This window comes from Ambystoma mexicanum, chromosome 7q (genome assembly GCF_040938575.1).
Source record: "Ambystoma mexicanum isolate Mex_15411 chromosome 7q, UKY_AmexF1_1, whole genome shotgun sequence".
NCBI classification, from domain to species: domain Eukaryota; kingdom Metazoa; phylum Chordata; class Amphibia; order Caudata; family Ambystomatidae; genus Ambystoma; species Ambystoma mexicanum.
Genome location: NC_090941.1, coordinates 604,543,286 through 604,566,795, shown reverse-complemented (window position 1 = coordinate 604,566,795; position 23,510 = coordinate 604,543,286). Strand labels below are relative to the sequence as shown.

Genomic DNA, 23,510 nt, shown 5'->3' with positions numbered 1-23,510 from the left:
TTCCTAGGTTGGTACCTACCTGGTTGGATCCCCCCTTGGGCTGGGTGAGTCCACACATACCCCAGGATGGGTTTGTTGCCCTTGTATCGGGGGCTAATGTAGTCATGGGGGTTAGGGGTCTCATTTGTGGGATTACCTCCCTGACTAGCTGTTTGGGATTTGCCCAAGGCCCTTCTGGTTCTTTGGCTGTAAGGATTCTGTACAGGTATATTTTTAGGGCCCCCCCATCTCCAGATCTAAAATGGGGGCAACCTTCATTTCTGCCACCTTAGCAGCAGCAGGGCTGTTGGCTGGTTTGGGTTTTTTATTGGTGATCTTACTATCTACAGGTTTCTGCACCTCATAAATATGGGTCGCCTGTTCTATGACCCAGTCCAGTGATCTCTTCTCGTGAAAGTCCCTCACCATCTGAGTCATGATGTATTTGGGGAGTGCATGGAAGAAAGTGTTGATGAACTCCCTACTATCTGTGCGCACCCTCCTGGTGGTCTGCACAAAGGCACGTTTGAGTTTCTGCACAAATTCTTCTGGGGCCTGATCTTCCCCACACTGTAGATTGTAGGCCGCCTTGCGGGCCTCTTGGGGGTTTCTATGGACAGAGAAGTGTTTTAAGATGGCCGCCCTGTAGTTGAACCATCTTGAATGGTTCTGATCCTCCACCCCGGCAAAGAAGCTGGAGTACTCAGGGGAGAATGTCCATTTCACATATTGGAGGCAATTCTGACTAGCTTTCAGATGAAAAGTGTCCATCATTTGTTTGTATAATTCTAGGTGCCCCAGACTGAATACTTGGCATTTTTGTGATAGGGAGTTATAACACTCCTAATGGCCTTGATCTGCTTCAGGGGATCTTTTTGCATAGCCCTCTTGATTTTGTTTGCCTTTTTGGTCTTAGTCACCCGCGTCCACTCATCCTCTGACTCAGAGGCACTACTACAAGAGGTGGCTATTTGATCCTCTAGGCACTCTCTGATTCTGTGAGCTTGAGAAGGGCTTGCAGAATGTGGGGGCCTAGTTTCCCTATTCCTGTGGTTCTCAGAAGAGTCTTCTGACTCTCCACTGCTCCCAGAGTTGGCAGAGTACCCCCCCCCACTGCCCTAGCAGGGAAGAGGTCTTTAGGATACTCTTTTTGGTCTTCATTTCCTGGAGTTCCCCACCAAATTTAACAAACTGATCTCTCGGAAGGCAGTAGTTTTGTGGATCCAGTTCCCTTACTCTCCCCTCATAGGAGTCTTCCTGATCAGAGATGTTAACCCTAACATTTGGGAATCTGTACAGGGACGCCGCCCATCAATTTCTGGGAGGTGCTGATCTGTCAGTCCCACTTTACTCCTTTTGTTGAAGTCTACCATCCCCATGGTACCTGGTTCATATGAGTCAGTGGGCATGAAGGTTGCAGAGTTCATTGCATTTAAGGGATAGAGTCCCTGAGTATAGGGGTCCTGATGATGGGATTAGGGGTTTCTCTATCCCTCTCTACCGTTTTTCTTTCAGCCCCCATTCCCTGGTGATATGCCAAAATCTGAGTCTTTTATTCCTCTATCAGGGCCTTACTGGTCTCAATAATTCGCTCTTGTATTGCTATCTGTTTGTGGAGCACATCATTCTTTTCACAGAGAGCCTCATTGTCTCTCTGGGCTTCCTGCCTGGTTTGGAAATACTGGGCCAATTTCTGCTGCAGGAGACTCACCTCCTGAGTTATAGCATCATTGGTCTGTGTGTTCTTTTCCAGGGCATCCTCCACACACCTGGTGTGCTCTAGTAGCTTCTCATATTCTGTTTTTACTTCATTGAGCTCCTGGAGGGCCAGCTTTCTTTCCTCTAGCTTGGTTTTTAATTGACTCACTTCCTGGCCTAAGGCGTCCCTCTCCTGACTTAGGGTGCCCCTCTGTTCAGCCAGGTTGACCCTTTGTTTTTTGAATGCACTGGATTTCTGGCACTCCTCATCAAACTCCTCTTGAGAGTGGAGGTCTTAATACATTAATTGTTCTCCTCTTTTAATTTGTCTATCTGGTCTTGTAAAATAACCACCTGTTCTGCGCAGACTCTATTAAATGTTCATTGTTGTGCCAGCTTCTGCTGACTCTGTTGTAAAGAGTCAACCCTTTCCTGACACTCCTCTTTCAGTGCCTGTAATTGGGTGTCTTTCTCTGCATTATCTTGCTGTAGGAGAGCCAGATCTTCTTTTAAGTTTGTCAGATACTGCCTAGATCTGTCTCTGATTCTTGGCTCTTCAGTAGCCTTTGCTCTGCAGAGTCTAGATAAGTTTGGATTTTCTCTAGTGTTCCCACTTGATTCTTTGCCAGAACTATGTTTTCTGCATGCTTTTCCTGCATTACTCCTATGTGGAGGTATAGGTAGGCCGTTATTTTGGCAATTTTACTATGCTCTTCTTTCGCTTTTGGGGCTATGTACAGTGCACTAAGAGCTTGGTGTAATGGGCCCTTGTCCTTCCATATATCCAGGTCCATGGCAGTGACCTGTTATTTAATTTCCTGTAGCCAGACCTGTTCATTCTGTTTTGGCCACTCACCCCTAACAAACAGTTTGTGCATGTTGTGTTCCCTAGCCATATTGTTTTCTACTGGGATCGCCATTTTGGAAATATCATTTTCTTTATGAACTACTTTAGGGTTGTGCTACAGGACCCCCAACTGGCCCATAGAGTGGGGGTTTTCCCAGAAGCACTTTAAGACAAGATAGCAGCACCCGTGAGATGGATGGCGGTGCAGATTAAATACTCCAACACCAAATCAATAATGACAACTCAACGGTTTGGCAAAGGGAGTCCGTTTAATGACAAGTACAAAAAACGGGGAGTTGTGAATATCAGCAGTGGTACAATCTTCCTTCTTGCTTCAACTCCAACGAACTACATAAAAATCATAACATTTATACTGAAAACTCGTCATCATGGACTTGTAATGTTTAAAAGTTAGCATGCAATTCTATTGGTTCAGGAAAGGTAACTTTAATAAAGGTACTATATCTGTATATGGTAACAGAGTGAGGGTATTGGGTAAACACTGTCAGGTGGGCCTCTAAGCCCTTCCTTCAAAATGGCTACTGCAGACATCACTAAAAGTACAACGTCCTATTGGTTCTATTAACTATAGGACCCTAGATTGCTTGGTCCATTGTGATTGGGTTGGCACCAACCCCATGCATACTTTTCCACTTTGGTTAGCAGCACGCAGAATGGGTGGCCAGGTGCGGGTGCCCCTTGGTTCCCTAGCCTTCCTTCAACCATTGTTACAATCAATCATGACTTTAATAGCTATGTGTCAATTATTTCACTGTGGTTGGCCTCAAGACTGCATCTCCTGTCTGGAAAAGTTTTGATATCTTCGCCTGGCTTGCTGCCATGCGTAGATGTGAAACTCTCGCTTCTTCGTGCTCGGCTGGTCACGTGATTCAGACACCGCAAATTTTCCTCTTCTCCACATAATTTGTGTATTTGATTTCCGTTTCACCCACCACCTGCCTTCGGCTTCTTATCTTGAACCTTCAGAGCAGTATATTCCGTTCTTTGCTTCACTTAATTGTAGCTACTGGTCGTCAATCTTGAGAAATATGACCTTGGTTCTCCCGGCATGATTTGCCTGAGCTGAGTTTCATTTCTGCCGGTTTATTCTTGATTTTGCTAAATACGAAACTCTTCTCGTGTGGCCTTTTAGTAACCCTTTGGTTGATTCTGCTTCTTGTGCAAGATGGAATTGTACATATATAATGTACTTCTTTGAGGTAAATATGTATAGGTGGCACTTGCTGCACTATTTTTCTAATAAGCATAGCAAGCCGCACGGTTTTCTTACCTTTCTTGCATTTCCAAGCATATGTACACATGTAAACTGGTTGAATATCTTCAATATACTCATGGCTTGAGCTTCTTACAGTTGACATCATCTTTACACTTTAGGTTCACGATATCCTTGGTTTATGGCGTTTTATCTTTTTCCGTCATTCTCTGGTTGTCATTTCTTCTATATGTGAATCAGTCCGGGTTCTCGTGACGGTCACCATTCGTCTTCCATTAAGACATTTTTGGTTTCTTCAGGGACTGTACTTAGACGATCTTCATTTCGTTTAATTTGTTGATAGGGTTTCCTCAATGGATACCTTACTGTCCATGGTTTTATTGGTACTGGTACTTCAATAGGTGCTGCTCTTCTGATAGGTACTGGACAGAGACCCATTGCGGCTCTCTGTTGTTTTATTTGCTCATCATACGACACATACTTCGGCGTGAACGCTCCTGCTACTTCAAAATGGACTGTTGGAATGCAGGCTGTATTTGGGACCTCCTCTACAGGGTGAATTTACTTTTACTGGCCTGATTTTGGAGTATTTATTTTGAGAGGTGCTTGTACAGTGTCGCACAGTACACCAACCAAACAAGGTGTCTGTAGCCTGCAGGCTAGTCTGCTGTGTTAGATTGTCACGGGTGGTAACTCGAACTCAAAATCACAGCACGAGCCCCCAAATCTGTTAAGGATTTCAATCAGGCAATACACCCTGGTCTCAGTCTAGTATGCAGTGCACACATGAATATTGTATTGTGTGTATAGGTTCAATATTCTGAGTGATATACCACTCATACCACACCACTTCTCAAAATACCCCTAGGTCACAATGGACCAGGAATCAGGCTGGTTGGTAAAGGTAATATTTATTTATTTATTTAAACTTCAAATCAAACATATGTTTTAATAAATGGGGCCGCAATCACCAATGTGGTGACAATACAAATAAGAAAGTAGGTAAGGCAATTGAATCCACTTTTTAGCAACACAGAATATAAAACAAAGAGAAAAGAACAGTTTTGACTTGTTTGAAAATATAGCGCTTAAGTTAAGAATTCCTTCTGCAAATTTCTGAACTCACAAAGAAGCAATTCTACACAGATGTAAGTAAGCAGCAGGTATTCAGGAATATAGAACAGTGTACAGGGTTTGAATGCAATCTTCCCTCCCCAAGAGAGAAAAACATTTTACACTTTTTAAAATGACATTCGAAAATGGCTTAGGAAAACAAGGAAAAGTGTGCAAAAATCCTTAAATTGATATACATTCCTATGGGAGCAACACTAAAAAGATCCTAACAAACATAAGCTATAATATGATCAACAGTACAAACTTTGAATCAGAATGGAAGCTTGGAAATACTTTAAATTGGAAATCACATGTGTAAAACTTTGCAGGAATGCGAATTCCTGCCTCATTTTCACTAAGTGTTTTTTAAGAAAAACGGGTCAATAAGGTTTTTGGGTGTGGATGTAGCTAAAGGTCTTAGGTTTAGAGTTGAAATTAAGTCTCTAGCTATTAAATTGAGGAAGTTATGCAAGTTTGAATGAGAGGCGTTTTTAGGAAAATAGAACAGAGAAAAGCAGAAAATTGGTTTTAAAATGACAGGTTGCTTTTACTAAAACTAGATTAAGGGCTAAGAAAAAGAAGAATGCCACCCTTGAATCATCACAGTTACTTGGCCACTGTAACCCTTCACGTGGTGGATACCCAGTTTTCTTTATGGGAATTATTTTAATTAATCCAAATCACTAATGACTTATGGTCTTGTAAAACACAATGAGGAGAAATCAGCCCTAACACTCGGAATCACACATAGGGTTGCACGAATGGTTCTGACAGTATTATAGGTGCTTAAATTAAAGATGGGATAGATTATAGATTGGGATAGGACAAGGCAAGGTAAATATACTATGGTTTAATATGATTCCTATTGATATTTACAGTCCACTTTAATTTAAGATTTTGGACCGTCAAGGGCACTGGTCATCACTGGTCAATTGGACTGGCACCTCACACTGGACTGGATTGGATTGGATCAGCCCTTCTGGTTGCTGGACACTGTAGATCAGTGGGATGGCGAGTTTCAGCCGGCAAGCATTAATGATAGCAAGCCAAACTGGATCAAAATTTCTTCCATTTGGTTTTGGGATGGTTTCGGGATTTGGGCCTAACTGAGAAAGAGTTCAGCTATGCTGAGGCCTTGGCTTTGCAAATAAATCTGGAATTGGCAACAAGATGAAGAATTCAGGAACAGAGCACCACACAGAAATCTGGATGGAGTTAGGAATCAGTCTCTTGTGTGTTGGGAGGTTCCCTTATTTATCCTGCCAAATAAAATCACTATGTTTATGGTAGGGGCAGACTTGCAACCCACACCCACAAGGGGATGATTGGTCAAAGGCACAATTTCTGCCTTGCTTTTTGCCGGTTGGATGACAGAAAGGGTTGTCATATTTTATGATGTGACTTGGGAACCTCCCACAGTTATTAGGACCAAAATGTAACTTTCCCACAAATACATATTTATATAATTATGCCCTCTAATATAATTGGACACATACATTACATATTTTGTGGGTTATGTTTACATCCAACTCCCAAGTCGGTGGTATCTGGTTCTATCTTTCTGTGGAATTTTGTCCATTTTAATCATAAATGTTTGGCCTCACAATTCCTTATTCAGTACATATATGTGCAATCATCCCTAGCACATGGGTACACAATATTAAATTTGTAGCATTAATAGTATCTGCACAATTAGTCTTTTTAAATAACTTTGGTTCCTTACGCAGTAAGAACTCCCACCAAGTCTTCAAATGCCTATCATACATTCAGATTTCAATGTATGTACTTTTCATTCCTTTACTTATTTTTGCTGCCAAGTTAAATGGCATGAAGTTCTGTGGCAAAATAAGCAATTTAAACCCAAAATCAGAGGTCAGTTTATTTTTTTTACTTCCCAAGTGTGAGCAAATGGCCAGTCCTTTGAAGTTCACTGAGAAGCCTCTCCCAGCATCCTGCCCCTCTTCTGGAAGGATGGATGTCCAAGCCTTCTATTATCTTTGCCTGAGGCAAAGACGAATGTCTAATGAGGTCCTTTGTTATGAGTATGCGAGGCCTTCCAGCAGCAATTAGGCCTTCCTGCCAGCAGTGAGTGAAGTATCAACCTTTCCCAGGCTGAGGACTGTCAAGGCAGAATTGTTTTTTAAAAATAGTTAATTAACTCCAAGCTGGGTTACTTTAAGTTACCTACATCTTTCATTAAAACACATCAAATGAACACATTTTATAGGTGGGTTTTTACATTAGCAATCCTTTGACATTTCTTTTTTTTATAATACATTTTATTAGGCCTTTCAACAAAAACATGCTTTCAAAACAGGCAATTTTGCACTTTCTTCATGGAAAAACACCTTAAACTGAGTTCTTTTAAATCTGGTTTTCCTATGCAGCACATACACATTTGATTCAGCATTAGGTCCTTCCTTGAGTGCTGGGATTGTTTGCAGTCTGGATACATGTATCCTGCCTTTGTTTAAAGTTTCTGTCTACACAGCTGATTTTGTTACATGTTGCAATTGTAGCCGCCTTTTTCCCGTGGAACTCAAAACAAATATTCCTGGGCCTCTTTTTATAGAGCTGTCAGTCACTGAGCCTGGTTCCTCTGAGCCACACTCGGCGATCCTGGCATTTCAGTACCCTTTTAAACTCAATGATTTAATGGAAATAAATATATCTAGCTCCAAAACAGCAGTTTTGAAGGTTGCAAAGCTAACATTTTATAATGCTTTTTCGGTTTCATCACAATGCTGCTGCTTTGCTCCATGTTGAATGTAGCAGAATCCCCTGCCATGCTCCTGCAGTGAGAACTCTGTTTTGCACCCCCCCTGACTGTGTGTATCAGGGTGTGCAGCTTTTTGTGGTTGTGAACCAAATGCAGTTTTGTAGATTTTGGCGCGCACAGGAGTCAGCACAACCATTTTGGGCTGTTTGTTTCACCATTTGTAAACACCACTTTATCCATGGCACATCACAATCAACTTCTCTCAGCATAAATAAATCACAAAAGTGAGTTGAAAAAAACACAAACAATTCTTTACTTTCTGCAAATTTCACTTCAAGAAATAATTACACTGATCAATAACAAAAGCAATTATCATGTAGTGTTATGCGATTTAGATTTTCCTGTGGGCTTAAAAGCGCACACTGGGAAATGAGCTTTGTTAATTTTGAATTTTATCAAAATTCACCCTGTAGTGTTCTGCCAAATAACAAATTAATTAGATTTATATTTTTGGTTAAATAGGCTAAGGATATACACAGTTTTTGCCCCCACCCTCTATAAAGGTGAAGGATTCAAGGAAAGCAAACTGCCCTACCTTTTGATTTCCCAGGGATCAATTAATCAATTCTACTTACATAGAAAGCCTCTGTTTAAAGTTCAGGAAAGCCAGCTTAATCTCAGGACACTCTGGAAAGATAGGGCAGGGTATGGTCACTCCATTCTCAAAGATGACCTTCCACTCTCCACCATAGGACCCAGTCAGCTTTGAGGCTTTCCTAGAAATAGACAGCTCCACCCAGATGCATTCTCAGCAATCTCCTCTGCTCTTTCCTTCCAGCTGTCAGATGGTAAGTTTCAGTAGCCATCTATGTCTCTGTATCTCTCTCTCTCTGTCTGTCTGTGTCTGTTTGTACCTTCTTTCCTAGTGCAGTCCACCTTATATAGCAGCAATGACACCACCAATTTAACAATTTTGGGGAAGTACCTTACATTCATTCCCGCAACTAGGATTGGACAGATATCCTTCTCTCTCCTCCCAAACCCATCCTCCAATTAGGATTGGGTTAGGAGTCTAGAGCAACTTCATAATATTACCAGCAACTGCCATAGTATACATATTTTCTGATTCAGCTTATCATGGGGAATTAGATAAGCCGACCACCAGGTCTGTACCATGTAGCAGGGCTGTGTGGCACCTTTCTGCCGTTTCCATAAAAAACATAAAAGTTATGAATCTGTAAATTATTACCCATATCCCTAATTTTATTCTCTACCCAATCACCAATTCTCACACTTGGAACATTTCAGATTGGCCAAAAACCTAGTTTAACAGGCCTTTAAAGTTGTTCCCTGATTCGCAGGTGGATGCATTTTATATCTCTGAAATTGACTGGAAATTACCAAATAAATGGTACAGGAATGAAGACAATCTGCCTTATGGTTGCTGAGAAAAAGGCCTAAATGAAATTAGTCATTTTAAATTAATTGTGAATCTTCATGTGGGACAAATGGCCATTTTCCTGCCTTCCAGTCATTTGTTTTCATTGGGTCAGCCTGTACCCAGAGTATTATTTTTATCAGTCTCTTTGTGTTGGAACTTGCACTTTGAAGATGTTGCCCCATTTTCACACATATTTGTCATGCTCCAGCCAAGGGGAACTTCTCCTGCAGTCCCTGCCTTCAGAACCAGCCAGTCTGGTTTTCAACATCTTTAGCAGGACACTTTCTTGCAGTTAGTAACTAGATGGGAGGAGTAACATCCAGACTGGCAGTGGGAGATTTACTTGTGAAGTTTGCCCATAGCCAGCAAAAGGGTCTGTCTTGGGCTGACATTTTTTCATGAAAACATAAGGGCTTTTCAAATGTCGCTGGTATTTTGTATGTGCAACATAATATACATTGCTTTTTGTCAACACGCACATCATATCTTTTTCCTGATATCTTTCTGTGAGCAGTGATACATTTTCACATTTAAACTGCTTTTACTTGCACATACCTATGCAAGCCATTTTGTGTCAATGTTTAAAAATCCTGTTTTGCATGTGAAAAGGATCTTTGATTCCTCCTTTTTTTAATTAAAATGCTGTTTTTCCTTTTGATAATGACAGACCGGCCCCTCTTCCACATGGCTCTTCAATTTTACTTGAAAAAGAAACACAGGGCAAGCCGTTTTTGGTTCAGTGTTAACAATCCTGCTGTTTCCTGAAATGGACTTCTGTTTGGGGCCGTAGAATGCACCCCACACCTCCAACCACATTGTGTGTTTGCAATCTTGCTATTATCATTTTAAATCTCTGCTTGTCCACATTGTGACAGAGTGTTTATAGCCCCCACAAGGCAGCTGCATGTTGGCACAAAATAACACAAGCATTGGCAATGCCAACGTCTTGGGTTTTTTTGTAGGCATGGTAAAGATACTTGCCAGGAACAGCCGTAGTAGTAGTAACTGGCCATTGATGGTAGCGTGGCCATGAGTGTGTGGATGTCAGGAGAGCTGCGTGGGCTATCTGCATATGTGTGCTGGTCTGGATCCTGCTGTGTTTGTGTTCTACTGTTTTTTCAGGCTGTCCGCTCTCCGGTGCTGCAACTCTCCGCTGTCTCTCTCACTCTCTGGTCGTAATTTTGCTCCTCCAGTGCTATGCATGCTGTAACTTATAGTTACCTACAAAAAACAGCAAGAAACTGGCCAGCATTTTGTAAGATTGGTATGGAGTGATCGCATCGTGTGAGATAGGTATGAGGCGATCAGCAGTGGTACTCCTTTCATGAATGCATGCACCAAAGGAGCATAGACTGGGGCCCTCCCAACTGCCACCTTCCCCCTCAGGGGTAGGACTGCCTCTGGCTTCCACCCTGGTAGGCCTCCCACGCCTGGCTGAAAGGGTTTCCCATTAACTCTTGACAGTGTCACAATTTTAACTGCACTATTTTCCTTAATTGAATACTGAAACAAAGTAAAAGTAAGTGACAACCTTTATTTAGTGAGTTGTGTCTCCCATATCAATTATTTGTTGGCATCTAAATAAGAATATAAAAAGACCTTGCCACATTACATTCTTCAAAATTAATTTTCAATTAAAACACTTATGATTTGGAATTGCTTTCCATTTTGTGCATTAATTGGTCCATTGAAATAATCACTAAAAAGTCTTCATTCCACCGGCTAATATGCTATCTAACTCCATCAGAAAGTGTAATAAAATTAACTAAGCCCTACGATGGCAGATGTATTCATGCAGCAAACTTTACTTGTTATACTTCTGCTGCCCCTTAGCAAGTTGTGCATCGGGTAAATGAGGGAGCCAGCAGCTAGTTCTGTTGCTGGAATCTGTTGAAATCCATTTGAAAGTGGTCAATTCTGGTCTTCCTCATTTGGTTTAGGCGATAAGCTGGACAGAAGGAGAGGGACATGGGAGGGGAGGGCGACACGCCACTAAAGGAAAAAAAAAGAAGAAATGCAACAACTAAACTTAGGAAGACCAGATTTACCACATTCAAATGTCTGTTGAAGGCACAACATAGAACCCTGACATTGATTTTCTACGCTATTGAGAAACACATTGCTGAATGTGAAAGATTACATACATGAGCACGCTGCATTTCCTCTTCTGGGAACATGAGCAACCAATGTCTGCCGAGCATTCAGGTGGAGAAGGTCTGTGACATGGCAAAACACTGGCGACCATGTATCCATACAAGAATGCCATCCTTCCCTCGCTTTAATGATTGAATTAATGTATTGAATTGCGGGAAAATGTTCTGGTTAGTAAGAGTGGAATGTAGTAATTATGGGCCTGATTCACAGAACGTTTTCCTATGGGATTGCACCATTATAAAACGCTTCTGTGAATCAGACCCTATATGTTTAAAGATGGAATATTTGTGTAAGGTTTTGAAATGTAAAGCCATGTGCACCATAACAAAATGGAAAACAAATATTACACTACCTATGACTCTAAACATGAACAAAACATTGGCATGTTTAATGGTTGCATTTATCCTGTTTGCTGTGTTTGCACAACTCACATAGTTCCCAATTTGACAATTGTTGAAACAAGGAGGCTCTAATTTCGACTGCCACATAGGCGACGTTGTGTGATCCTGGGCAATTGATCCTCATCTCTCTTATTTGCCCAAAGTAATAGAGCTCCAAAGGTATCTTCATAAATAAAATGACGCATAACTCTGATCCAATGTGTTTACATAATTTGCATAATATATAGTCAATAAAAGGACTACAACTTGTATTCACTAATGCTTATCCCCGGAGATTGTTTGGCAGGTAGATGTTGATGACATGTGTGCCTTTTGTATGTGTGAAGTCATTTTTTCTCCCATCTGGGAGATTAGGGGAGTTTGTTTATGTTTAAACGTGCAGCAGGGGTTAGTTGTTGCTCTGATTACCGCAGCCCCTTACCTCAGCGCGGGCCTGTCGGACCCCAGGCGGTGACGCCTCACATGTCGGCCACGATGTCACACAAAAACCAGGATAGGCTCTATGCTCAACCAGAGCCCAAGCCCTGCAGGGGAACCGGGAGCACGCTGCACCTGTAGGAGAACTGTGGCCTCGCCATTTAGCCCCATCAGGGGGCCAGCAAACATAGCTCCCTGGTGCCCCGCGCCGGGAACAGACAACCTGCTAGAGGCAGGAAAAATTAAACTGGAAGCGGGGGATGCAAGGGGAGGAGTTATATGGAAGATAAGAAATAGAAGAAGGCCCTGTGTCGAAGGCAGGGGCCTCGTGAAGTAAGTACTGGGACGAGGAAGAGTGGACGTGGAGGTAATGCTGGGTCTTGCTTCTAAGTACATGGATGCAATGCATTAATTGACCTGATGCTTTAAATTCAGCAATTGTTTACTTATTCGAACACGTGTCATGTGCTAAGGACACCAAATGCTGTCATGACGCATACGTCACCAGGGTAAATTCACGGCTTATAGCGCTGAAGTGCTTTATTGACAACCTTTAAGATGTAGTCTGTTCCCCACCTTAATTTACCGTTTAACTTTCTGAGGACTGCAAAATGGGCAGCATTGGCTTGTAAACACACATAAAACATAGCGGCATCGAGTGCTATGTTAAAAGCATGCAATTACACCATTGTGGTGGGTGGAATGCAAAACCAGGCAGGAGCTTTTATATTAATGCAAATACAAATATGGAGCAGGGTGATTATTCCCACGAAAGGAGTACTTTCATAATGTTAATGTGCAACATGAATGTACTCGGAAAAAAGTTCTGGAGAGGCGTTCGAAAACATAAAACAACAATGCAAGCAAATATCTAGGGGGCGTGCATGGGGCATGATGCGGACAGGTGCTTGATCCCGCTTCGTGATTAACATCCGGGTTTCTATCCGTATGCTGTTATCTGCAGCCAGAATGTGTGCACGGAGCCACATCAGACGCAACACCTCCAGAATCACAGCAGACTGCAGTGTGCGAGTCTGGAGAAGATGCGGCTGTGCAAATTGCGCCAGTCCGTTCTCTGGGCGCAGGGGGCTGCTGTCTGCGTGCTCTGTTATCTGACTGCTCTTTATCGATTCTGGAGACAGACCTACTTCACCACAGCAATAATAATGATTAATCAAGCAGGAGCGCTTGCTCGGGGGTGTTATCACGCCCAGCACTGATTGCTTCTGCTCTAAATCAGTCCGTGCTTCATTTCGCCGGAAGAGAGCATGTGCTTGGTGTCTGCGACTGCACAAGCCAGCAGAACAGCCCGGAGGTGCCACAAGCAGAAGCCCCCACACACGGGTGCGGCTGGCAACAGTGTGGCATTGAAGACGAGGCCAGCAAAGCAGCCCGCACCCCAGTCGGGAAGTCAATCACACTGTACAGCAGAAAGCAGTTCTGAGGCACGTGACTGGAATTGACATGAAGCTCTCACCATCCTCCACCGCATGCATCCGCACTGACCCATGCCTTCCAATGCCAAACAATCAGATTGCAGCAATGTGAGGTCTGACCTGGGTCACGTGACTGGAATATGTGCGCGCAAAAGGTCCAAGTGTACTCATTCTTGCATTTGCTCACTCCTCTGCCTTCGGAATTCGCACTCAAGGTAAATGCTTTACGTTTCAGTGAGAGGGTGATGGGCAGTTATTACCTCCTTTTTTTACTGGCATCTCACCTTTTTCTGCTCCGTCAGGTTACTTGGTTGGCATAATATGTGTCTGCTCGTAAGCTTTAGTGGGTGTGTTGTACTAAAATAAGTCCGGGATCTGGCAAGAGGACAGTCCTGAAAAAATATTTGGGGGGACTAATTAAATTAACAGGACAGGAAATATGCACATTTCATGCAATTGACATTTCTTCACTGAAGAAACAGTGTGGGGGGACTAATTAAATTAACAGGACAGGAAATATGCACATTTCATGCAATTGACATTTCTTCACTGAAGAAACAGTGTGGGACAAATGCGTCAAAGAATTAATCATCCTGTAAAAGAAAAATACAGAAAGGAGAATATCCTTTTATAACGGTGTAAAGGTATAAAAGGCGTGCAACTTTTAAATCAACGCATTTGTATTGAAATGGTCCCTATTGAGAAAAACGCCAGTAAGAGAAATTCCACATAAACATGCACACGTGTCCATGTGATCGTGTGGATAAGTATTTAATCAGTCAGTTGGATAAGCCGTTTTCAAATCCCGACTTCGGCGTTCGCTGTTTAATAACGATTAACACAATTGAATAGAAATGGGTGTTGGGATGAAAGACTCTCACCACCCAGGAAGAGTTTTCCGTTGGTCCCTTTACTGCAGAAGGTCTAGATCTTACACACTACAGTTAACTGGTTAAGCCATTCTACAGTGCCCTAAGGGTTCATGGGCGCAGACACGTGCCTTTGCCCAGCATCGAGAGGAGCTTATATCCCCACCGCCCATGCTCTCCTTGCGGACTTCCCTTTGTCGCATGACGTCCGGCCAACCCCTGCATGCTAACGTCAGATTGTGTGCGTGCAGCGTAGTGATGCAGCTTGTCCGCGTGCTTCACTATTCTGGAGCGGCTACTCTGCAGTACTACACTATCCCCTTTCATTAACAAACATGCATTCAGTCCATGAAATAGTACTTTTATTTACCCTATGGTCTTCTCGCCCTACTGGTTCTCCAGGACCTCATCTCTTCGCCTGTATTTTCTCTTGACTTCTCTGGAGTTCGCAGATGTTCTCTTTCATCTTGTCACTTCACTTCATTATCCTCTTCTGTGGGTTTTGCCTGCATGAGTGTGTGTTCCTCAGGGACGTCATTTCAACAAAATGCTAGGCATACCGGGAGTGACACCACACACATTTGACCTCAGATGACAACACAGGAGGTGATGTCATTTGACCCCACCCCCTATTTACATCACAGGAATTGATGTCACATGACCTTTCACCCCTTGCCAAAACATGACGTGGCATCAAATAGCATTGTTCCACAGTACACTAAGAAAAATCGGTTACGGTATCACTGTAATATGATATACATTTACTACAAAAATGTATCACCATATGTAGCGTAAATATCACTGTCTATAAGAGGGGGCTTCACTCTGGCAGCAGGAACTGCTGAATTTCAGTAGCTTGTAAATGATGACAACACCTGAAAAATGATGTGAGTAACTGGACATTTCACAGAACAAGTTGACATATGTTGCCTGTACATTAGATGGCAAAGCATGGCATATGGAATGAATACCCTGGTATTTTCAGTCATCTCGTAGAGTGTAATTTACTCAGTATTGTATGGAAAAATCTGACACATGACGTGAGTACTTGAGTACTTGGCACATAATGGCAGTAGTTATTAAATTATGTGAATTCCAGGGAAATCGTGGCAACATCTGGCGTATGATGCAAGTATTTGACCGTGTAATGGCAGAACCTGGTACATGCTAGCAATATTTTGAATATAAATTTGGATTTTCTTGGCTATACCAAAAAGGCTGGTGGCAGAGTTTTTTTGCTCCCTATGGTGTCATTTTGTGGCCTTCTTCCTAGGCAATTCGGGAACATTTGCTGCTTGTAATGCTGGGGGATGTCCCATTTGGACCCCGCACTCAAGAGTGCCCTAAGCCTTTTGCAATTAAAGCATCACAGCTAGTTTAAAAATCAAACAAAAAAAACTAAATAAAAATATCTTTCATTCTTCTTTATCCATTACAGAGACAGTCTTGTATTTGCCAACCTCTTTCTCATCACGTCGAACAGTGATATTCCCATGATGCTGTTCGGAATCATCCAATATGCTGCTATACTTTTACTCACTTATTCTTGACAGTCCAGTCCTCCTCTGTATGCTTCTCATACGATACCTTACACATAGCGATTAATTGTTTCCACCTGTCCATTTCCCCAGGAGTGACGTAGCATGGACTTGTTGTGCCTCACATCATTCTTCCACAGGCACTCTTTCATTTCTTCAAAGACCAACTGTACTCCATTTTCCGTGACTAAGGTCTTCAGTGATCCTTCTGTAGAGAGGCAGATGTACACATCATCTCTAGTGCCCACCCCCTAACCTCCGTCATACTGGAATAGCAGCAAGAGAGTACTGTGTGCGACACCAGGTATTGTCCCAATACTGCATCTAAGATATGAGAGAATATGCACTTAAACAATCCTATCAAATGTAACCCCGCTGTGATGTGGTGGAATGATATCTGCACACACCATTGCACATAGGAGAGCTATAAGAGAAATCAGACCGAGCAAAGTGACGTCATGAAGAGACGACACAAAGATGCACTGAAACAATATGTAAATACTTGACGAATGAAGATGTGCCTGAAGTAATAAGAGAAACATGCATGCAGACACAAGGAAATCATATTCATTGAGAAGATAAGTGAGAAGAGGATCAATAAATGTACATACGCAGAAATGCAAGGTAGATAAGATATATAGAAGCTTTCTGCAGGAGAAAATATAACGCGATTAAAGTGGTCATGATGAAAAGATGGACGTCGAACTTGTGTTAAGGATAACAAAACTACCTCAGAGAAAGACCAAGGCTGCAGAGCTGAAAGGAGCTCGAAAACAGCTTTGTGTGAGAGACAAAGAATGCCTACTGGCCTGGAATAAAGGATGCCACATCAAGAAATAATTGCAAGGCACAAGGGGGAATCAAAAACAATAAGCAACATACGTATGACATATTTCTCTTAGATTAAGTAAAGAAGAAAATATTTGCAAGTGCCAAGGATTGAACAAATAAATATGCAGAAAGAATACGTGAGATGGAACAAAAAAGTCTCCAGAGGTCAAGAGGTGTAATAGCACCCAGTATAATTGTATTTAAATAGCATTAAATAAAAGGTCGAAATGGACAAAATCGTGCTCTCCTGATACATGATTCAGAACTTGAAAACAAGGCCTATTCGTTAAGCTCTAACTGAAGGTAGCGATGTACCTATACTCCCTTAAAAGTCCCAGAGAAGAGAACAGTCAGCAAGGTCTGCTACAAAGAAGATGTTTTATCTTAGGGCCTAAGTGATGAGAGATGGTAGGCTAATTGACCAAGTGGGTAGTAATCTGACGTTCCCCGCACCAGTGTTTCGTTTTCCTCACGTGCTGCTAACGAGCTGAAAGTCCAAGCTTGGCAGAGAATGTCAGCCAAGAGGGCCTATGTAGCAGTGTACTATGCAATGGTGCAGAAGCCAATCTGCTGCTGTTAATCTGCTATTAATCTGTATTGTAAGTATTTAGAGGTGGTTCTAGGCGTGCCTACCATAAGGGGCAGCCAATTATGTCACTAACACCTAAACAATATATACGTATGTATATTTATATATGTTCCCTTAACCAATCTCTCCACCCAATAGGTTTTACTGTTTGCCACATAGGATGACATCATGGCTGACATACATCGAGGTATAAAGCCTTTGTATAATCGAACTATAGTTGAGAGTGTGTGAGCTGCAATTTGTCTTTTCACCAGGTTTCCCTACTTTATTTGAGCAGATAATAAAGTAGAACTTTGCCATATTCTTTGAGTCCAATTATTTACTGGTAACTCCATCTGGCACTTGGAACGTTCCAGGTGCTAGTATACATTGGTAGCAGTGTGGATGGTCCTGATCCAGTCTCCTGGGGCCAGATTTTGACACCGTTAGCCAGAGGTTCACAGAGCTATCTTTGGAGAGCAGAGAAAAAGACACATGTGGGATGATAAGATTGTCTGCAGGTTCCCCTTTTCCTGTCCGGTACCCGCAGGTGCCCCACAAGTGCCCCGCAGATGGACGGCGAAGTGGTCGATTGTGCAAGAGTTGGTACTGAGGAACACGAGTTGAGCAACGGATGTAAGCAGAGCATTGAAAGGGCCAAATAAAGGGGAGGGATTGTATTGTAATTGTAAATATATAGAGTAATAGGATTTTGGGGGTAAAAACAAGAGAGAGAGAGATACCTCTATTCCTGGTTCAAAGGGAACAGACAGACAAGCATTAAACTCCAAGCAGAGTATTGTTAGGGGTTCCTGAGGCAAGGCCGAGATAAAGAATGCGTGCCACACTCCAAAATGGGGTAATCTTGAGATAAGATACATTTACTAGGGAAGGCAAAGGAAGTCGATTGTGGAAAAATAAAAGTGCGCGTTTGTATGGGGTTATAAATATGTCAACATACAACTTTCATCTTGTTTAATTAGGAGATATAAAATGATAGTAATAATCCACCTGGTTATCAGATTCTAATATCAAGAGATTGATGTCAATCAGAGGAGGATAAGATTTCAGGAAATAAATAATAAATACAAAGAGATTCTTAGAGTGCCAATAATAAAACAGCAAGACAGCAAGAATCGATAGAATTTTAAACTAAGGAATAAGAGATACCATTGTATAGACTTTAAAAAAATGTTTAAAAAATTGGGTTTTTGACAATGGGCAGTGATTGATGGTGCGTGCCCGAATTGATTGTTGTGGTATATTGGATTTAAGTAATAAAACAATAAAACAAACTGGTAAGTATTGACTGTCAAGAACAACTTATCATAGGGGACACACCCCTGCTGCACCTATGTAAGACATTACCGAGATAAACACCAAAGATCAGGATGCAACATTCTGAGTGGGTAAAAGTCACAGCTGATAAAATGTATATACTGTGTTCCCAAGAAGGTTCATTATCAACAACAGTATTGCAACATATGACCACATACCTACATGCTGCATATACAGGGAAGAAGTTGCAGAAAAGGTTAGCCATTTTAGAGCTATGGAAAAGGTATCAGAACGAGAAGGAAGACCGGCCCAAAAAAAGAGTGTATGCTTAATCAGCATAAAGGGGAGGATGTAACACCCTCGACTCCTCTTTATACTTTGGCAGAAAATAGTACAGATGCTGAGAAACAGGGATTCTATCATTTAAAGGAGTTAAAGGCAGCAGCATGGTATGTTCATCCTATATACAAGCCCCCACTTATAACAGTGATGACAACGTAGAAGAAAGCAAGATCAGAGAACCTAAATGTATGCCAATATACAATGAATATAAGGAGTGTGATGAAAGAAGGGACAGACAGATAGAGGAAGAAGCTAAGAGACAAAATGAAGCAAAGGACAAAGCCAAGAAAGTGATAAAAGTGCAGAATGAATGGATGGGAGGGTAGATATTACTCAAACTAGATTATAAGGGCATTGATGGTGTTAGATAAAGGGAAGAAACAGAGGAAAGATAAAAGAAGGAAAAGAATGAGAGAGAATATACAAAGAGAAGGAAAAAGGAAATGAAAGGAAGAACAAAGAAGGCATGAGGAAAAATGAAAAGGAACGAGAGACAAGAGGAGAAGAAACACGATGAGATAGAAACACAAAGATTGAAAGAACGTAGGTTGCAAAGAAGGCAAGAGGAAGAAGAGAAAAGTAAGATGAGAAGAAGGGAAGACGGGAAGAACTGAAAAGGAATAGGGGACAAAGGGATGATGAAATAGATAATTTATTTAATAGATATGTAATGCCAATCCCCGGGTCCGCGCTTAAAAACCTCTGGGTAAGCATGTTATAAATAACCAATTTTATAATTATAACAGCCCCGTAGGGAGCAGCAAGAGATACCAAGAATACAGACGTGGGCTGATGAACATGAGACAGAAGGCATAGGGAAAATAATTGGAGATATATGTAGGCAAATTAGGGACAAAGATGGTTACAGAACCAACGGGAGTCCTGAATGATCTCCACAGAAGGCGGCATATCAGATGACATAATAACAGACGAGCACAGCACTATGTCCCAACATAGAGTGGAGCTTGATGACGTGGAAAGGGATGAAAGCCATTCAAGCTGGGGTATAATGATGTCAGATGAAGAAAGGGAGGAAAATGAAAGAGCGCTAAGGGAAGGCACATGCGGTTTTTCAATAGTGCCAAGTGTAGAAAGAGGGGTAAAATAGCCAGATTTAGATGACCCCAAAGAGAAAACACTTATTGAATGACCACAGGTGCTGTCACGCAGTGCAGGGGGTGTATTCCCTGTGTTATGTAAGACGATTGATGTCAATGCCAGGACGAAGACGAACAGATGAAAAAGACCCACTGAAAGATAAGAAGTGTAGGTGGTTATGATTGTGGAACAGCATTTACACAATTCCCATTACTAGAAAGAGAGGGAAGACAACCACAATATATATCGTGGCCATAAATGGATAAAGATAATTTGTAATGTAAATTACCTAGTTTGACTGTAGGTGTGGGAAAATGGATAGATGAGATAGAAAGAATGACAACGGGAATGGCGTTAGCATTGGTGACATAAAGGGCCAGCTAGCAGCCATTCTAGGTGAGAGAGCTGACGACATTTGGAGATGAGCACGGTATGCAAATCTAACAGCGTACACCTCACCACATGATGGAGCACCATTTAACAGTTGTAGAGCAATTATGACAAGGAAAATTGGTGAAGACGTAGATCCTGTTGCTTTTATTCAAGAGATTCAAGAACATTCACGTCTCGAGATGAGGGAACCGTGTGATAAAACAGTGGCATGATTTTATCATATTTTATTTCGGGGACTCCCCGAGCCAGTGCAGTGGCAGATATGATATGATATGGCATTTATAACGCACAAGTGATTTTAGCTGCGAGAAGAAAAAACCGGTAGGGATAGAAGGGAAGCCATGGCAAGAGAAACAGTTGACTATTGTACACCATTGTCGATTGTTGCAAGAGAAGAACAAAAAGAAAGCTGAATTCAGAAAGCAGGAGGAAGCAAAGTTAGTTCAGAACAAATTGACAATATTTGCCATAGCAGGAGCGGTATTGACAAGTGTTGAAGGCATGATGACACAAGATTTACAGCCAGCGCAGCCAAGTAATGTAGGCTACCCTGTAGATCAAAGTGGGTACAACCTTTGGCCATGAGGTAGAGGTAGAGGGAGTGGACCTAGAGGAGGACGAGGTGGATTTTCAAGCCCTCACGGAGTAGGATTTAATGGAGGACAGCCACAGCAATGTTGGAATTGTGGAAGGATAGGTCACACGGCCCAAACATGTAGAAGTAGAAGGGGCATGCAGCAGAACTGGCAAGCTCCAAGAGGGGGGATGTGCTATTTTCTGGAGTATAATACAGAACTGCAAGTATCCCAAGGTCACACAAAGGATCAGAGGTGTGCGCCGCAAATACAGCAAGTGCGAGTTCCAATACAAGTACAATCGCCACAAGGGCAACCACACCAAGCGCCTATTCAAACACCACAAGTACAGAATCAGCAAGTACAGACACAACAAGGAATGGTGCCAGAATGGAATACAAACACAGCAGTCCCACAAGCACCCACACCTAGGATATGGAGTGTGCCCGTGGTAGGAGGAAATCCTTTCACAGGTACAGGGATGAATTTATATCCACAATAGGAAAGCCCACAGAGTGAACTGATGTGTTCAGCACTATCAGTGACACCGACCCTCAAGAGGAAACAAGGGTCAGGGTAACAATAGGAGGCAAGACATTTTTGTTTCTTGTAGACCCTGGAGCGACTCGTTCCTGTGTTTGAGAAGGAAAGTACCCAATGTCTGGCATTGCCATGAGTGCACAGGGATTCGCTGGGGCTAAGAGCTTAGTTCCTTTAACTGATGAATTACCAATTGCTATAGGTGAACATGACATGTCCATGCCACTGTTGTATTCTCTGCGGACACCAGTTTACATATTAGGACATGACTTGATGACAAAACTAAACATGGGAATTTCTTTCACTGACAAAGGAATAAAGTCTTCCATTCCAGGGATAGATGATATGAATGTAAGAAAGTTTATATTAGCATTAGCATGCCAAAAGCCATTACAAGGAGTTCCATTAGACCGAGAAGTATTTTTACATGGAGTAACTGTTTTGTTAACATGGTTACCCAGATTGGTAGGTAAAATACTGGGAATACCTGAAGAAATTGCATTCAGGCCAGGAATACCTATGGATGATGAAGGACAGGTTATCCTGCGAGAATTAGAAGCAGCAGTGGTCATAGAGGACAGAGTGGTTGCCCATAGGACAGATGATGAGGGAAAAGGATGGAGAGCATTAATAGCTCTCGCTGAAGGACATCGATTAACAGATTTGACAAATGAAGAATTTTTCAGAGATGATTATTCAGCCGATGAATTAGTATTTTTGATACGTCGCACTTATTGTATCAAAGTAAAGAATAGAGAAATACCACAGAAAATGGCATTGATAAAAAAGAAGCTGTCATTTTTCCAGGAAGATTTAGAAAAAGTGCCAAGCATCTTATGGACCAGCAATCCATATGAGGTGGGCCTATTGAGTGGAGTAGGAGCAGATAAAATTAAGCTCACACCTGGAGCGATTCTTCCATGAGCAAAGCAGTATGCTATGTCCAGAGAAGCAGATGAAGGTATATTTGAAACCCTTTTCGATTTAGTACAGCAGGGAATATTGGTGCCATCAGAATCCCCATGTAACACAGCTGTGTACCCAATTAAGAAATCAACAGTGGGGTCATGGAGCTTTATTCAGATCCCCATCCCCTAAATAATATAGTCAAAGCCGAGTTTCTTGTGGTTCCATATCCAGTTACAATATTATGCAACATTCCAGCCACAGCCAATTGTTTTACCATGATAGACTTAAAACGCTTTTTTCTCAATACCCCATCATGCAGACTCACAGGATTTCACTTACTATTTTTTGTATAGAAATCAGAACTGGAACCACAAGACTTCCTCAAGTGTACTGTGAATCCTCCTCAATCTTTAATAGGGTCCTCCAGATGGACCTGGGTAATGTACAACTCAAGAGGGCAATATTTCAGTACATAGATGTTATACTAGGGTGCAGTGAGACAGAAGAAATGTGCAGAAAAGACACAGTCCAAATAATAACCATACTAGCAGTGAAAGGATACAAGGTAGAGAAAGAGAAGTTACAATATTGCTTTGAAATGGGCCTGCACATCAGACAGCTAATCTCTTAAGAAGGGAGAAAAGTGACACCTGAGAGAGTAGAAGCAATCATGAAGACTCCTAAACCAGAGAGAGTGAGGGAAATGCAACCATTTTTAGGCCTATGTAATAATTGCAGGGCCTGGGTTTTTGATTATAGTACATATATTCGATCATTTTTTAAAGGACTTAAGGAATCACAGGTATACATATGGACAGATGGGATGACTGAAGGATTTGAAGAGTTAAAAAAAAAGTGATTTGTACATCCCCTGTGTTAAGGATTCCAGACTATAATGAAGAGTTTTATTTATTCTCACATTCAAATGGAGAATTAATGACAGCAGTCTTCGACAGAAGACAACATTAGGACATGGACATAAATCTGTCTAAGTCATACTAAGTCTGGTGGAAGTAGCTTTCCAGTCAAAGCAGCACAACATTGGAATTCCCTCCCTCCTATCTCAAGGGAAGACTTACCTTACCCACAATTCAGATCCAACCGTATCCATTGGAATAAGCAACATGACA

General features: G+C 41.9%; 1 protein-coding gene across 4 annotated transcripts in view; it reads left to right on the top strand.

Moving 5' to 3' along the window:
* Window positions 1–23,510, top strand: part of SERTM1 (serine rich and transmembrane domain containing 1) — a 472,477-nt gene that overhangs the window by 28,672 nt on the left and 420,295 nt on the right. The window contains exon 1 of one of the 4 annotated variants that reach the window (XM_069639994.1): window positions 13,050–13,654. The exons of the other annotated variants lie outside the window; for them this stretch is intronic. The gene's annotated coding sequence lies outside the window, so the exon portion shown is untranslated. Of the gene's footprint in view, window positions 1–13,049; window positions 13,655–23,510 lie in introns of those variants that run through there. 4 annotated transcript variants of the gene reach the window in all.